This window comes from Piliocolobus tephrosceles, chromosome 15 (genome assembly GCF_002776525.5).
Source record: "Piliocolobus tephrosceles isolate RC106 chromosome 15, ASM277652v3, whole genome shotgun sequence".
In the NCBI taxonomy this organism is placed as follows: Eukaryota; Metazoa; Chordata; class Mammalia; order Primates; family Cercopithecidae; genus Piliocolobus; species Piliocolobus tephrosceles.
Window position 1 is genome coordinate 67,267,671 of NC_045448.1, and position 18,707 is coordinate 67,286,377.

Here is an 18,707-nt window from a genome sequence, read left to right on the forward strand (position 1 = left end):
TCCTTCCTTCCTTCCTTCCTTCCTTCCTTCCTTCCTTCCTTCCTTCCATCCTTCCTCCCTCCCTTTGTCCCTCCCTCCCTCCCTTCCTTCCTTCCTCCTTCTATCTTATCTTTCTGTCTTTGAACAGGGCCTTACTTAGTAGCCTAGGCTGGAGTTCAGTGGCTCAATTTCGGTTCATTGCAGCCTCATACTCCTTGGTTTAAGCAATCCTCTCTGCTCAGTCTCCCAAGTAGCTGAAAACACAATCATGTGCCACCACATCTGGCTAATTTTTTGATTTTTTTTTTCTTTTTGGGGAGATGGAGTCTATGTTGCTCCTGGGTTCAAGAGATCCTCCTGCCTCAGGCTCCCAAAATGCTGAGATCACAGGTGTGAGCCACAGCGCCTGGCCACCATTCCTTTTGATATCTTAATTTATTTTGTTCTTAATGACTGTTTTTTTGTCAAGAGTCACTTCTCAAAATATAAAGTCTATTAATTATTTATATTTGAGTGGACCCACCCCAAAGCTGCTATCAATTAATAAATACTACAGCAGGGTTTAATTTGTTTCCATATTTACTCAATGGGATACCACTTTGGGGGAAGAGCAAGAAGTGCTGAACCAGTGGGAAGTATCCTAGGACAAACCTAACCCACCCTTTTCTACTTTATACTAAACAGCCCACCAATTATAATTTCGCTAATTGCAAGGAAAATGTTAAGCCTACAATTTTTCATACAAAGCACTAAAGAAAGAACATGCTAATACAATTCTGTAAGATAAAATAGAAGGCTGTGATACGTTTTCTGGCTCCTTGCCTGAACCATGGGAAGAAAAAAGTGTCTTATTTGAAGGCAGTCATGAAAGAGGAGGAACTCATGAAAGAGTCGCATAGGTTGATTGTGAAAAAGATGATGTGGAGGAATTCCAGAGTCTCTGTTTTGGTTGCATGCTGTGGAAAGCCAAGTTAGCATAGAGCTGAGGATGAATCCCAAACAACCACATGCTTGAGGCATCAAAAGACACAGACAGGAAAGGAAGGACAGGCAGGCGCGAGCACACACACACACACACTCAAAGGAATTATTTTAAAGCAGTAAACGTATCTTTTACTGAAATACCAAATTTTATTTTATGGGTATTTTTTGTTTTTGAGTTATATACGTCAGAGAAGGGCACTCTCATCCTCTCAATGTTTGAGTTTGTTCCAGTGTTGATCCAATCCTAACTGCAAGATTTGTTCAGTGAACAAAGACATGCATCTTTAAAGCCAAAGGTCGTTTCCCTAAAACAGTGATTCTCAAACTTTTCGATCTCATATCCTTATACAACTTTTTAAAATTATTGAGAATTTCATTTTGTTATTATATCTATTGATATTTACCATATTAGAAACTGGAACTGAGAAAAAACTACTTATTCACTTATCTAAATCCCATTTCACATTTTGGCAAATTTTTTTTGTGAAAACATATTTTTCAAAACAAAAAAATAATGAGAAGAGTGGCAAAATGTTCAGCTTAATAGATGACAGATTCTCATATTGGTTTCTCGATTTAATTTGTTTTGTATTTCATGTCATGTAGTCTCTAGAAAACTCTGCTGTACTATAATGAGAGAACAAGAATGAAAATGGAAAGAACACTTTAGTATTTTGGGGGAAATAGTTTTGAATTCATAGACTTCCTGAATATGACTCAGGAATACCCCAGGAATCTCCATACCGCACTTGGAGAACTACTATCCCAGGACAAAGTCATATGCTTGGTCAAGACTGAGTGGCCTGATTTAATTGTTGCTGTTGTTATTGCATCACTATCGGTTATTGGTTTTAAAAAGCCCATCTCTTCACACTCTGAATTTGGAATATGTCTTACATTGAGAGTGACTTACAACAGCTGTTGGCCCAGTGGCAGTTGTGATGTAGTTATTACCTGCACAAGCCTGAATTTGGTTATAGCTATTCATACATCATCATTTTATTGAATTATCTGCATTGTTGTTATTATGTGTTCAGAGTTTATTGTCATTTAAAGTCTCTTTCTCTCAGAATTTATAGTATAAAATAGTTCTGAGATGAGAAGTTACTATAGATGCAGAAAGGCAAGAAGAGAGCAGTGGGGCATATATTTGACATTAGGAAAGCAATTTTGGGAGAAGGAGTAGGATTCTATATTTTCTTGCACAAGAACAACAATGTGCTTCATGGTACCAAAAAAGGCACTAAGTCCACACGTATCTGTGGCTGAATTGTGTGTGGTTAGTGAGAAATGTGCAAAGTGATTGCCTTTCATATGCCAAACCACACACCTGAAGACACAAAAACTTGCCAAATCTCTTGGTATCGAGGAAAGATGCTGCTCAGCAATGAGAGGATGATGTGACCAATTTACGTGTCATGCAGGATTATCATTAAGGTAGGGTGTCATTACTTAATTGGCAGCCTTTTTCCTTTCTTAGAGGTTTATGAAATAATTCATGTCTTTCCACTGATGACATCTTAGGTGGGATACAATACTCACAACGAAATTTTTAACTGGTGTATTAGTTTCCTAGACTTGTGATAACAGGTTACCACAAACCAGGTGACTTAACACAACAGAAATTTATTCCCTCACAGTTTTGGGGACTAGAAGCCTGAAATCAAGGTGTCAGCAGAGTCATGTACCCTCTAACACTGGTGGAATACCTCTTTTCCTCCTTCTAGTTTCTGATGGTGGCTGTAATTCCTTGGTGTTTCTTATGGGCATGCAGGTGTATCATCCCAGTTTTTGCTTCTGTCATCACAGGATGGTCTCCTTGTGTACCTCTGTCTTCACATGGTGTTTTTCCTTCTTTGTAGGGACACCAGTCATATTGGATTAAGGGCTCACCCTACTCAAATATGACCTCATCTTAACTAATTACAACTATAAAATCTCTATTTCCAAAAAAGTCACATTCTGGGGTACTAGGGGTTAGGATTTCAACATGTCTTTTGTGAGGCTATAATTCAACCCATAACAACAGGTAAGGAACATAGCATTTCTATGTCTGTGGCAGAGAAAATTCTATGAGTTTCCAAATTCTGTTTTGTATCCCTCTCTCCTGGGCACAATAAAAATTTTATTTTCCAGTTCCCTTGCAGTAAGGCAAGAGTGTGTGATCAATTATGGGCAACGAAATATGAGAATAAGTGGCATATGTCACTTCTGGGCTGAGGCTGTAAAAAGCTGCTGTGTGAGTTTTCAGTTTCTTGATTTTCCTCAGGTAGTGAGTGTAAGAGCAATGTGTTGAGCTAGTAAACCCACAAGATCACAGCAGCCTGGATCTCTAAGTCACTATATGGATGATGAAGCTCTACACTGTTGAGTCTGACCTAAAGCAATCTTTATATTGTGAGAAATTTGTATGTGTTAAACCACTGAGATTTTGGAGTCATTTGTCACAGAAGCATAATCTAGTCTATCCTGATTAACACGTGAAGATGCACCAAAAGGTAGAGGATGGCATGAAGTGATGAAATTCCAATTAACTTTCTGTAGCCATATCTATAAATTCTTTCTAAGGATGAAATACTCCTTTTAACATTCAAAAATCAATCAATGTTACACACCACATCAATAGAATAAAGGATAAAAACCACATGATTATCTCAATAGATGCAGAAAAAAACATTTGACAACATCCAACACTTTGTTATGATGAAAACACTGAACAAATGAAGGCAAGTCAACTTTCTCAACCTAATAAAGGGCATCTACAAAAAATCCATCACTATGATCATATATAATGGTGATTTCCTCCTGAGATTAAGAACAAAATGAGAATGTCCACTCTCATCAGTTCTGTTCAACATTTGTACTGGAGGTTTGCTAGCCAGAGCAATTAAGCAAGAAAACAAGATAAAGGCATCCAGACAGGAAGGAAAAAAGTAAAATTATTTTTATTCACATGTGATATGGTCTTATGTGTTAAAAATCTTAAGGAACCCACAAAAAATGATTAAATATAATAAATGAATTGAGTAAAGTTGCAAGGTACAAGCTCAATATATGAAATCAATTTTATTTATATGTATTAGCAATGTACAAGCCAAAGTGAAGTTAAGAAAACAACTCAATTTATAATAGAATTAAAAGAATAAAATTCTTGGGAATACATTTAAAAAGTGCAAGATGTGTACACTGAAAACAATAAAACATTATTGAAAGATATTAAAGAAGATCTAAATAAATGGAAAGATATCCCATGTTCATAGATTGGAAGACAGTATTGGGTTTTGTTTGTTTGTTTGTTTGTTTACTTTCTTAAGTTGTATTTTAGGTTCAGGGGTACATGTCAAAGTTTGTTACATGGGTAAACTCATGTCAGAGGGGTTTGTTATACAGATTATTTCATCACCTGTGAATTAAGCCCAGTGCCCAATAGTTACATTTTCTGCTCCTGATAATATTGCTAAGGTGATAATACTTCCCCAAATTGATCTATAGATTCACACAATTCCTATTAAATTCCAGTTGCCTTTTTTTTTGGTAAAAGTTGATAACTAATGTTAAAATACATATGGAAATTCAAGGAACCCAGAACACCTAGAAGAACCCTGAAAAACAGCAAAGTTGGAGGACTCACTCATCAGAATAAAATTAACAGGCTCACACATACTGCTTTTCAGAAAAACAACATCTTTATTTTAAACATAAAATTAATATATTCTTACTTGTACTAGTCAGGATAGGCAAGGTCATTCTTCATGAACAAACTCTCAAAATCTTAAAAGTTTAGAATAATAAGAGTTAATTTTTTGCTCTAATTAAGTATCCACTGGGGATTGGCTGAGAGTATAGATCCACATCTCATTTCCAAATCTAGGCTGATGGAACAGTCACTATCTCAAACTTGAGCCACCATCTCAAGGTTTTGTGTCAACAGAAAAGAGCTCAGAAGGATCCTGCACCAGCTATAAAACATTCCAGCCTGGAATTATAATTATTTTTGCTTATAATTCTTTAGAAAGAACCAATTACATGGTGCCACCCAACCACAAGGAGTCTGGTATAATTCTTTCATGGGCTCCCATAACAAGGAAATGCAACTCTGTAGTGAAGAGATAGATTATCTCTTGTAAGAAAATCAAATGATACAAAACCATTTCACTCAGTAATACCCCAGAGATTATCACCGTTAACAAGGTGGCATATATTTTCTAGACTCTTATAGGAATATACATATCCACACATACACAATTTAATTTTAAAAATCACACTAGAAATGTCATTCTAAAATCCGTTCCTCCCTGGGCCCCCAATCATATAACAGCCACATTTCTCCACTAAAAGACATATAATTTTACCTCACATCTTTTAGCTGCTGCAGGCTAGGATGGACTGTGATTTACTTCATTTACTCTGTATAGAGTTATATTTAGTTTCTTTCTAGTTTCTGATATTATTAAACACTTTGTAATCAATACTCTTGCACATGTATCTTAACTAACAGTAAATGTTTATGACTGACTGAATAAAGATGTCAACAAATGAATGAATGAAGATAACCAATCACCAGTGATTTAAGACTGCAAACACACCATGAGACAAGTAAAAAATGCATTATTCTAACCTTTTGCACGTTGTTCAGCATGTTCCAGAATGACAATAAAGGCAGAGGAATTCTTAACTAAGTTAATGTAGCAGTTCATTCACATGAGCGTTTCTAGAGTTCGTTATACCCCTGGATTCCTGTTCAAGTAAAAAATTTTTTGATTATAAAACTTAATATCCACTCTGAGAGCCTGTGGAAATAGAAAGTAGATGGCAATGTTATTGCCCGAAGTCTGAAGCTCCCGAGACGTGAACAAGATGGTAATGTGACCCTTCATTTACTTTTTATCTTCAGCTTCAATTTTTTAATCATCATGTATCTAGAATGACTAGTGATTTAAATGAGAAACTGGAATCTAAAGATAATCTGAGTTTTAGTAGTTTAAACCAATCACCAGTGCACCAGCTTGAAAAGCTTTGTGACTTTGACTGTGGAAGTATTTACAGTCCCAGGAAGAAAGTGTCTTTGGCAGCTCTCAGTTTTGATGGGTTAAGTAATTTGTAGTTGGTTTTGGAGGGGGTGTTACTGTGGAAGATAAATGAGTTCCTCAGTTTATGAACTTACTCCCCAGGCTGCTCAACTCAGCTAAGCTCTCCTGGCAACTGCTCGATGGGGTTCTCACTGTGAGACAGTCAGCACCACGCTTGAAGCCCTGCAGGAAAAACAAACCCCCACTGAACCAACCAAAATACTGGAGAGAACTTCAGTAGTTTCAGTAAATCCTAAATCAAAGAAGATGGGATGTGTGTGAGTGTGTGTGTGTGCGTGTGTGTGCACGCGCGTGCTTATCATACATCCTTATTCACATGAACTTTATAAGGACCCATCATAAAAGATGACTGAAAGCAACCGGAAAAACATTCTTCTTAGGCTGATCTATTTCATTTTCAATTCAAGCTGTATATAGTATGCATAGCATATTTTAAAGATCTGTTTAATTTTGGCAATTATATTTGAGTAGTTATTTTCTGAGTCTCTGTGTGTGTGTATGTGTGACGAGAGTGGGGGGCGGGGAGAGAGAGAGATTTAGCCAAGGAGATAATAAGGGGGAAGGTAAATAATATGAGGAATTATAGCAAATTATTATGTCTGATTTGGGAATATAGAACAGGAATGTATCAATTAACTAGGAATGCACTACAAAATGCCATAGACTGGGCTTATTTCTTACCGTCCTAGAGATAGAGAATTTTAAGATCAAGGTTCCAGCAAGGTAGGCTTCATTCTGAACCTTTTTCTCAGGGCTTGTAGGCAGCCACCATCTGAATGTGTGCTCACATGACTTATTTGTATGAGCACATGGAGAGAGAGAAGTGGAGAGAGGCGTGGGGAGGAGGAGGCAGCACATTAGCTCTCCAGTGTGCTTTCTTATAAGGGCACTAATCCCATCATGAGTGCTCCTCTCATTACTTCATCTAATCCTAATGATCTCCCAAAATCCCATCTTCAAACACCGTCACGCTGGGGGTTAGGGTTTCAACCAATGAATTTAGGGATGCACAAACATTCATTCCATAATAAGAGGTGTTAAATTCTTTGCTCACTGATCAGTCCCCAAAAATTTCCTAGGAAACTGAAGTTTAAAACATTTCTATTTTGGACAATCTCCAGGTTAAAAATCTCCACTCTGAAAATGATGTCTACACAAACATTCTTTGTTGCCCCTCCATCTTACACAGGGTTGAAAGTCTTCACTTTCATTCCCACCCTCATCTCTTACATCAAATCCTTGTGAAGTTTTTAAAATGGTGGAGTCAGATAAAGATTAAAGAAAGAAGCAGGGAAAAGCAAATTTGAGAAACTGTTTCCAGGGGCCAACCCCTGGATACTCTCCTGTTTGCCAATTTCCTACTGCTACTGCCCAAACCTTTAATTTGACTTCACTTTCTTACCTGTCTGAAATTTGACAATTAAAGATGCATTTAAGCTAGCAAGCATTAGCATTTTAAAAATGCAAATGTGTGTATGTGTGTTTGTGTGTGTGTTGAGGAGAATATCATGTTAACAGACTATTAATTATTTTGACAATAGTAGAATATTGGTCAATCCAAGTCCTTTTCTTTCTAGCAGATGGTTGAAGCTAACTGCACTGAGATCACAGAAGTTGTAGGGAGAGGAAGAGATGGAATATGGAGAAGTGGATATGGGGAGAGGTCAGAATCGTGCACCAGTGTGTTCACCCCAGTACATATGGCAACTCAAAAGGCTCATGTCCCATAATGGACACTGTATAAATATTTGTTGGATGAGTGAAATGAAGAAAGACTATTGAAGTGTCTTTGCGGTAAATACTAAAAGTTGGGTGTTGGGTCTTATAAAACGATGCTGACATAGCATAACAACTTCTTTTAACCTTTGCCGAGATTTCCTGAGTGTAACTCCCTGTTTATCTTTCTTTTGATTTTCTATCAGTACATCCTGAGCTTGATCTTGGGGGTTATCCGACATGTTATTATCACTTAGATAAACTGTTCACTCTCTGTAACTTGCACCTGAAAATGAACAAGGCCATCCTCTTGCAGAAAAGGGATGACCTTTGTCATGTGCATAATTTACAAATATTTTCCCCATTCTGTAGGTTGTTTATTTATTCTGTTGATGGTTTCTTTCATTGTGTATGCAGAAGCTCTTTCGTTTAGCTAGATCCCATTTGTCAGTTTTTGCTTGCAATTGCTTTTGGCATCTTCCTCATGAAATATTTGCTTGTTCCTATGTCCAGAATGTTATTGCCTAGGTTGTCTTCCAGGATTGTTATAGTTTTGGGTTTTACATTTAAATCTTTAATCCATATTGAGTTTATTTTCATATGTGGAATAAGGAAGGGGTCCAGTTTTGATCTTCTGCATGTGGCTAACCAGTTATCTCAGCACCATTTATTGAATAGGGAATCCTTTCCCCATTGCTTGTTTTTGTCAGCTTTGTTGAAGATCATATAGTTGTAGGTGTGTGACCTTTCTCATAAGGGCTCTCTATTCCTTTCCACTGGTCTATGTGTCAGTTCTTGTACTAGTGCCATGCTGATTGGGTTACTGTAGCCCTATAGTAGAGTTTGAAGTCAGGTAATGTGATGCCTCCAGCTTTTTTTTTTTTTTGCTTAGGATTACCTTAGCTATTCAGACTCTTTTTTGGTTCCATATTAATTTTAAAATAGTTTTTTCTAGTTCTGTGAAGAATGTCATTGGTAGTTTAATAGGAATAGCATTGAATCTATAAATTACTGTGGGCAGTATGGTCTTTTAAATAATATTGATTCTTTGAGCATGGCATGTTTTTCCATTTGTTTGTGTCATCTCTGATTTCTTTGAACAGTGTTTTTTAATTCTCCCTGTAGAGATCTTTCACTTTCCTGGTTAGCTGTATTCCTAGGTATTTTATTCTTTTTGTGGCAATTGTGAATGGGATTGCATTCCTAATTTGGCTGGCAGCTTGGTTGTTGTTGGTATATAGGAATACTAGTGATTTTATCCTTTGCTTTTGTATCCTGAGATTGCTGAAGTTGTTTATCAGCTTAAGGAGCTTTTGGGCAGAGACTATGGGGTTTTCTCAATATACAATCATGTCATCTGCAAAGAGTGATTTCCTCTTTTCCTATTTGGAGACCCTCTATTTCTTTCTGTTGCCTGATTTCCCTTGCCAGGACTTTCAGTACAAATGTTGAATAGGAGTGGTGAGAGAGAGCATCCTTGTCTTATGCCAGTTTTCAAGGGGAATGTTTCCAGCTTTTGCCTGTAAAGTATGTTGCTGGCTGTGGGTTTGTCATAGATGGCTCTTATTACTTTGAGGTATGTTCCTTCAATACCTAGTTTATTGATAATTTTTAATGAAAGGGGTGTTGAATTTTATCCAAAGACTTTTCTGCATTTGTGGTTTTGTCTTTAGTTCTATTTATGTGATAAATCATATATATTGATTTGCATATGTTGAACCAACCTTGCATTCACTCAAGTAGGGATAAGGCCTACTTGATTGTAGGGGATAAACTTTTTGATGTGCTGCTGGATTCAATTTGTCAGTATGTTGTTGAGGGATTTTTGCATTGATATTCATCAAGGATATTGGCTTGACGTTTTCTTTTTCTGTTATGTCTGCCAGGTTTCAGTATCAGAAAGATGCTGGCTTCATATAATGAGTTAGGGAGGAGTCCCTCCTTCTCAAATTTTGGAATAGTTGCAGTAAGAATGGTACCAGCTCTTCATTGTACATCTGGTAGAATTCGGCTGTAAATCCATCTGGTCCTGGGCTTTTTTGGTTGGTGGGCTATTTATTACTGATTCCATTTCAGAGCTTGTTATTGGTCTGTTAATGGATTCACTTTTTCCTGGCTCAGTCTTGGGAGGGTGTATGTGCTCAGGAATTTATCAATTTCTTCTAGATTTTCTAGTTTATGTGCATAGTGGTATTCATAATATTCTCTGATGGTTATTTGTATTTCTGTGGGGTCAGTGGTATTACCTCCTTTGTCATTTCTAATTGTGTTTATTTTGATCTTCTCTCTTTTCTCCTTTATTGTCTAGCTAGTGGTCTATGATTTTATTTTATTTTTTCAAAAAATGCAACTTCTGGGTTCACTGATATTTTGAATGTTTTTTCCTGTCTCAACCTCTTTCAGTTCAGCTCTAATTTTGGTTATTTCTTGTCTTCTGCTAGCTTTGGGGTTGGTTTTCTCTTGGTTCCCTAGTTCTTTTAGTTGTGATGTTAGGTTGTTAAATTGATATCTTTCTAATTCTTTGATGTAGGCATTTCGTGCTATAAATTTTCCTCTTAACACTGCCTTAGCTGTGTCCCAGAGGTTCTGGTATGCTGTATCTTTGTTCTTACTACTTTCAGAATAACTTCTTGATTTCTACCTTAATTTCATTATGTATCCAAAAGTTATTCAGGAGCAGCATACTCAATTTTCATATAGTCATATGATTTTGAGCAAATTTCTTAGTCTTGATTTTTAATTTGATTTTGCTGTGGTCTGACGGAGTGCTTGTTATGATTTCAGTTCTTTTGCATTTGCTGAGCGTTTTTTGTGTTTATATGATTGATTTTACAGTATGTGCCATGTGGCGATGGGAAGAATGTATCTTCTGTTTTTTTTTTTTTTTTTTTTGAGACAGAGTCCCGCTCTGTTGCCCAGGCTGGAGTGCAGTGGCCGGATCTCAGCTCACTGCAAGTTCCGCCTCCTGGGTTTAAGCCATTCTCCTGCCTCAGCCTCCCAAGTAGCTGGGACTACAGGCGCCCGCCACCTTGCCCGGCAATTTTTTTGTATTTTTTAGTAGAGACAGGGTTTCACCATGTTAGCCAGGATGGTCTCGATCTGCTGACCTCGTGATCCGCCCGTCTCGGCCTCCCAAAGTGCTGGGATTACAGGCTTGAGCCACCGCGCCCGGCCTCTTCTGTTGTTTTTAGGTGGAGAGTTCTGTAGATGTCTAGCAGGTCCATCTGTAGATGTCTAGCAGGTCCATTTGATCCTGTGCTGAGTTCAGGTCCTAAATATCTTCGTTAATTTTTTACCTTGATGATTTATCTAATACTGTCAGTGGGGTGTTGAAGTACCCCACTATTATTGTGTGGGAGTCTAAGTCTTTTTGAAGGTCTCAAAAAACTTGCTTTATGAATCTGGGTGCTCCTGTGTTGGTTGTATACATATTTAGGATAGTTAGGTCTTCTTGTTCAATTTGATCCTTTACCATTATGTAATGACCTTCCTTGTCTTTTTTTGATATTTGTTTGTTTAAAGTCTGTTTTGTGTGAAATTAGATTGCAACACTTGCTTTTTTTCTGTTTTCTATTTGCTTAGATTTTTCTTCTTCCCTTAATTTTGAACTTATGTGTGTCATTGCACGTGAGGTGTGTCTCTTAAAGACAGCATACCAATGGGTCTTAGTTCTTTATCTACCTTGCCACTTAGTGCCTTTTAGTTACGGCATTTAGCCCACTTACATTCAAGGTGAGTATTGATATGTGTAGATTTGGTCCTGGTATCGTGTTAGCTGGTTATTTTGCAGACTTATTTATGTGTTTGCTTTACAGTGTCATTGGTCTGTATACTTAAGTGTGTTTTTGTAGTAATTGATAATGACCTTTCCTTTCCACATTTAGTGCTTCTTTCAGGAGACCTTGTAAGGCAGGTCTAATGGTGATGAATTCTCTCAGCATTTGCTTGTCCGAAAAGGATCTTATTTCTCCTTTGAATATAAGGCTTAGTTTGGATAGCTATGAAATTCTGTGTTGGAATTTGTTTTCTTTAAGGATGTTGGCTATAGGTTCCCAATTTCTTCTGGCTTATAAGGTTTCAGCTGGGAGGTCTGCTGTTAGTCGGATGGGCTTCCATTTGTAGGTGACCTGACCTTTCTCTCTTGCTGCCTTTAACATTTCTTCTTGCATTTTGACCTCGAAGAATCTGATGATAATGTCTCTTGAGGATGATCTTCTTGTGAAGTATCTTACCTGGGTTCTCTGCATTTCCTGAATTTGAATATTGACCTCTCTAGCTAGGCTGGGGAAGTGCTCATGGATGATATCCTGAAATATGTTTTACAAGTTGCTTATACTCTCCCCATTTCTTTCAGGGATACCAATGAGTCATAGATTTGGTCTCTTTACATAATCCCATATTTCTCAGAGATCTTGTTCATTCCTTTTTATTCTCTTTTCTCTATTCTTGTCTGACTGTTTTATTTCAGAAAGCCAGTCTTCAAGCTCTGAGACTCTCTCTTCCACTTAGTCTATTCTCCTATTAATACTGGTGACTGCATTATGAAATCCCTGTAGTGTGTTTTTCAGCTCTGTCAGGTTGTTTATGTTCTTTTCTATACTGGCTATTTTGTCTGTCAACTCCAGCATCAGTTTACTGTGATCCTTAGCTTCCTTAGATTGGGTTTCAATGTACTCCTGTGTCTCAATGATCTTTGTTCCTATTCATATTCTGAATCATATTTCTGTCGTTTCAGCCATCTTAGCCTGGTTCAGAACCCTTGCTGGAGAGGTGGTGTGGTCATTTGGAGGAAAGGAGGCACTGTGGGTTTTTGAGTTGTCAGGGTTTTTGCATTGCATTGGTTCCTTTTCATCTTTGTGGGCTGACGTTCCCTCAGTTTTTGAAGTTGCTGAGCTTTGAAATGGGTTTTTTTTTTCTTATTATTTTATCTTATTTGATGACCTTGTGAATTTGATTGTGGTATAAGGTTAAATTCAGCCGACTGGCTTAATTTCTGGAAGATTTTAGGGGGCCAGTGCTCAGCTCCCAACTCCTAAACTGTGTGCTCTAAATCTGGGGTACTTGTATCAGGCTCCAACTTTGTTCTTTGGCTCCTTGAGGTTAGGAATCCACTGTGGTGGGGGTGCTGAGGTGGTCCCAGACCGCTGGTCACTACACTCTAATTGGTAGTGTCATCCAGTTTCATAGTGTCGTGACAGTGGGATCTGTCCTAGTTCACATGTGCTAGCAACAGCTGCAGTGGCAGTGAGGTGGGGTGCACCCTCCTCAGCTGCAACAGGGTGCTAATGGATGCCAGGGTGCCTGCCTCCGTGCGGGTATTCACCACAGTAGTGGAGGCAACATGTCTCAAGGGGACCGGGGCTCCTGCTGGCAACTGTGTATACAGTTGTGCTGATGGTGCTGTTGGCACATGGTGGAGCCGCGGCAGGCACAGGTCTGTGTGTGTTCTCTGCACCGCAGGCAGGGGTGGTCGCTCAGGGCAGGGGAGAGTCTGCTGTTTTCTGTGCCTAGTTTCACTCTCGCAGCAGTGTTGGTGCAAGAGCAGGGCACTGGTGGGGTTGGGGCTTACTGGCTCTGTGCCTGTCAGGACTCCGACTGCAACGGCAGTCAGTATGGGGAAGTGGGATGGGCTGCACTCTCACTGCAGCAGGGGCAGGGCAGGGTGCATGCACACGCAGCATTGGTGGGGTAAGGAAGGCAATACCGGCCTGTGCACACAAGTCCAGCAAAATAATATGGGTGGTTGCTGTGGGCACAGGGGAAGCTGCTGTGTGGGGAGTGGTTGAGCTGGTGCATGGCCATGGGGGCCACTCTGCTGGAGCACTCCACTGGTTAGGCATGGTTGCCAGTACAGGAGCCATGATGTGGTTTCCCAGGGCACCTGAGGCTGCCTTGCAAGCAGGCCTGGCCAGGCTGGGGTGGCAGGAGAGGTCAGCAGACCAAGGAATGCCCAGATCAGACCAGGCTGGTCTGATGGGTAAGATCAATCTGCAAAGTTCAGGTCCGACAGTTCTTTTAGGGCTAAAGTCTCCTATGGGAGCTACTTGACCCTAGACAGATGGCCGTCTCTGGCTGTGCTTTGCTACAGATGCAGTGGCACCAAACCATCTGAGTTCCACATCATTGCTGCCCCTACCACTTCACCAAGCAGCTCTCCCTGCCAACTCAAGTGGTGGTTGAGGGGTCTCCTCCTGCAGTGATTCCAGAGCCCTGTGGTGAGAGTCAGTTGCTCCTTGCCAGGAGTTATTGGGAGCCAGGAATAAGTCCTGGTGTGCGGTAGCCCTGTGCAGGGTTCCCAGCTTTGTCTCCCTTCAGCCCATCTTCTGTGTCTTCCCTCTGTCCATCCTCAGGGCCTTCCCTCTGAAGATCTGTTAGGAGATGTCTTGGTCCCTCTGTGGCAGCTGTTCCAGTTGGCTGCATCTAGTCGGCCATCTTGCCCTCTCTCTGAATCCATACTTTCTATGGAAAGATTTTCCTGGCCAAACCCATCTTTGGCTTAATTTCAGTGATATATTTATTTTTACATAACCTTTAAAAAAGTGCATTATAAGTTATCTGTAAATTACCTACAATAAAATACACAGATCTTAAAGGTCCATTTGATGAATATTGACATTCACCGTTTCATGTGCAACCACCACACAAAACAATATATAGGACATTTCTATCATTCAGAAACTTCCATCCTTCCACTTTCCTGTCAACTGCCACACCCCACTCACGTACAACTGCTTTCTAACAACTGTAACTAAAGATTAGTAGTGCCTGTTCTCAGACTTCATGTAAATGGAAACATACAGTATATATATATATATATACACACACACATATACACACATATATATATGTTTCTATCTTCTTTGTATCAGTATGATGATTTTGAGGTTCATTCATGATGCTTTGTGTAAAAGTATATTGTGCCTTTTTACTGTTGTGTAGTATTCCATTGCACAGATTTACCTGAGTTTTAAAGGGGCTTCGTAGGAATCAGAGCCTTTTCTCAAAATATGAATTAGAATATAATGACTGAAAGAGAAATGTAGAACTAAAGGGCAGAATGATCTGTGTTGAGTACTCACTATGGATTTCCTGTCATATTTCTCTCCTTATTTAGGGACTCATCATTAATAGTGTCAGTGGATTTCTTCTTTCCTCTGTGTGTCAACTGCAGACCTACACTTGATAGCATTTTGGACACTAACCTTGCTTAACCTTGCACTAACCCTCTTGCTATCAATTTCAGACTCCCACACCTGGGTGCCAGACCCACACAACTGTTCCTGTCACTGCTACTCCAGCTTCTCAGACATGCCATCAGCCAAGGAGCTCCTTTGCCCAATTCACTCTAAGAACTGCAAGATGCAGCAGCAGTCCCACATCCTCGGCTGCATGTATCTAGCATGCAGGTGTTAGTTTTTATAGTGCACCAGGTGGGAGAGATGCCACTGGAGTAGGCGAGGTTCCCAGGTCTCTGTTTTGGGGATTGCTCTTTTCGTGTCCTCACACATACTGATTTGACTGTCAAGACAGACTGAGCTGGGTAGCTGAGAACAGAGGGGAAGGAACACTGCTCTTCATCTTGGGGCTTGTCTTTGAGAGGCAACTGAACAATTTTTGATCAATTGCTGAATAGCACAAGACTGGATTCTCCAGAGAGGTGATTATGACATGAAATAAGCACACTCTACAGGTGTTTCTCGGATGTGTAACTCCAAATATACAGTTTTAAAGAAGTCATAAAATAAATGATTTTCCCAGAGAAACTGAAATTACATTCTGAAGGGTGACTTGGCATGATGTCCAGTTAGTTGATATATGACTTCTTGCAGGTATTCCTTTGCATCCCTGCTGCAGTGAAGAAAGCCATTACTACCAGGGAGAAGTGTGGGATTAGTCAGTGGCACATGGCTGTCACCACTTGTCTTACACTGTTGTTAATTTGTTTAACAATTCTGCTTAGCCATTTATTCACACAGTATTCCTTAGCAGCAAGGAGAAAAGTATCAGGGCAACCAAGCCATGGCTTGGAGCCACGATGTGTATAAATGGAAGGGTTAGTATTACCCTACTGTTCTTTTCTTCCCCATCATTCTTTCTCCTCTCTTGAAACTCAGGCTCTCAATGGGTGAATATCATGTGGTATATTTACATAATGGGATAATATGCAATGATGAAAAATGTGTAAACTAGAGTAACATGTATCGAAATGGATATATCTTTAAAAGTATGGAGTAAAACAAAAACTAAATTACATATGTACAATATGATGCCATTCATACAAAATTTTAAAATATACAACATGATTCTGTATGTTGTCTAGGGATAGTTATATATATGTAAATCTATAAAAATATGCTTCAGATTAATATCCTCCAAATTCAGGATCAGGGTTTCCTTTGGCTAGGGGGTTAGAGAGAGATGCACTTGGAAGGAGTACACAACTATGCTTGTAATGTTTAATTTTCTAAACTAGGCCATGACTCAAATGTATTTGGTACATTGTTTTTCAGATATTTTTACATATTCAAAAATATTTTATGATAAATGAATAAAAATTAGTTACTAAAATAAGACCATTGTTGGTTTATATTGTCTAAATCATTAAACTTCCAAAGGTTTAATATTCATTCATTTTCACCAGCTGCCAAATTCAAGATTTTGGCAAAAAAATGAGATTGTTATGGAAGTGGGCGTTCTCTTTGTTCTCTGATTTTACAAACTTTTAATGTCAATGAATTGTTACTAGAAGGCAGTTTGACCCTCTGAGACAAATACATGGTATTATGTCCACCTAATTAATGATATAGGACACAGAATTTTAGATAAATGCTGGTGTAACCCCTTTTCTCATAGAATTCTGCAATTCCTGTATTCATTTATGAAATATTTATTGAGGCTGCTATGTCTATTGCTGTGGAGTAGGTATCAGGACAGGTGCAGGTAGAAAAAAATGTCACTTTACAAAATGTGAAATACAAAATGAGAAGTAGAGAAAAACCATGATGAATTCTAGCCAGCTTGGAAAAAGGAAATGCAGCAAAGTACAATGGACAGAAACCTGTCAGGGGCATCTGTACAAGAGTGGATAAATGGGGTGTGCTGAGTCATTTCACTTTGTCTGAGTCTGGTATGGGATGCTGCAAACTGGACATGGGTCAGGGCCTTCTGGAGCTGAGATCAAACCTCTCAGACCTCAGTCCGGGGCTTGCATTCCTTTCTGGATTATTAAGATCCTGTAGCTCAGATCCTGTGAGAAGAGCCCTTTGTCTAATGAGAACCTATGAAAGCCATTCTGGGGACCATGCTGGCCTGGTCTAGAGCTGTGGGCAATGCTGACATCCAGCACACTTGAGGATGCAAGGAGCACCCTACGAGAATGGAGATGCAAACGCAGAGGAAGAGAAATGATGCAATTTCTTTTTCAGCTAGGGAGAAGGATAGCAAAAATGAACGAGATCTGTGAGGAAATTTATATTAGGGGATAAACAAATGAGTTCTGTGCCTGCCTCTTTAAGTCTCTTCAATGCCATGTTCATTTCTCTTTTTTGATTACCAGGTAGTGCTGTCCTCAGTCTCTTGGGGCATACTTCTTTCCCGATCTGGCACAAACGACCCCTCAGGGCTTAAAGACTTGCGAATGATGGATGATCAAGGTATGCATTTCTTAATCAAGCTGCTGTATTTGCCTATCTAAAGAACTGTTTAAAAAACACGTCTAGCAGATCTCTGCCTCCAATGCTCACATATTATTTAACTCCAACTTTTACTTTTGAAAAATCTAACTAAAATCTTATTCAGGCTGTGACCAAAGGAGAGGGCAGGCTAAAGAATGTCCTATGCAGGTGAAGGGCATTTTTTTTTGTTTTTTAATTTTCAATTCAGTTGCTGATTTTGTTAGCTGCTGTTCTGACCTTCCAGCTAACTTCAGGATTGTTTAGGTTAAGATTGAAAATGTAAATTTGCATGGCAAGAGTGCTTTTCCAAAGGATGCTGTTTAGATGGCTCTTCAAATTGTCGGATGATAATGACTATTGTCCCTCTCAAAGCTGAAGGAAGGTCTGCAGCCTGTTTACCTGCCCAGCTTATCTAGTGAGAACCTACCACGTGTCCAGCTATGGGCTGGGTCCTTTCTACCCAACTAAACCCCTCTGCCAGAATAGCAAAGATCAAGTTTCAAAAATGTTAATCTCATGTATTTATAGATATTAGGGAGCAACCCAACAAAAAACAAACCAATATTGGTAATGCTATTCTAGAACATTCAATTTGTTTTACTCTTGCTGACATTTTCCTTAAGGAAAAATAGTTTGATAGTGAAGATAGTGAAATGATGGGACTTTACAAGGAGATCAGATCCGTAGATTAAAAAAAAAAAAAAAAAAAGCCAGATGTGCAGGTCCATGTCTGTAGTCCCAGCTACTCAGGAAACGATAGTGGGAGGATTGCTTGAGCCCAGGAGTTTAGATCAGCCTGGGCAATGTAGAAAACCTTACCTAGTAAATCTCCAAGCAAGTCCCTCTAGAAATATTCTGGGTACAACTGTTGTCCTCTATGGGACTTCTCTCTCATGCATTACACTGTCAGATTGATCCCCATCTCTGAAAGCCACCGTTGGGTCCCTGCTCCAGTCTGAACTCCTAGGAAATGTAGCATAGCTATTCCTCTTCAACCAAAGATTGGAAGCACTTACTTAACGGTAGGTTTATGGAATGAGAGGAAGTAGGTATTTGACCATTACTTGCCATTCTTCCCACTTGGAACATTTGGGCCTTTGTTGAGCTGTTCGTAGTGATAAGATGAAATAATAAGCCAGATTTCTACCTTACTCTTTGTTGTGCATAAGATGCTTTATTGAGTACTTCAGATTCACTAATATATGCACTGAATTAGTCATCCAATGTACATTAATTATCTACTGAGACCAAGACCAGAGTGATC

At 39.2% G+C, this 18,707-nt stretch overlaps 1 long non-coding RNA gene across 1 annotated transcript in view; it reads left to right on the forward strand.

Annotated features, from left to right (window-relative positions):
* Positions 1–18,707, forward strand: part of LOC111550612 — a 107,770-nt gene that overhangs the window by 60,421 nt on the left and 28,642 nt on the right. Inside the window, exon 2 of the long non-coding RNA XR_002734117.1 lies at positions 17,326–17,422. This is a non-coding gene — a long non-coding RNA (uncharacterized LOC111550612). The remainder of the gene's footprint in view (positions 1–17,325; positions 17,423–18,707) is intronic.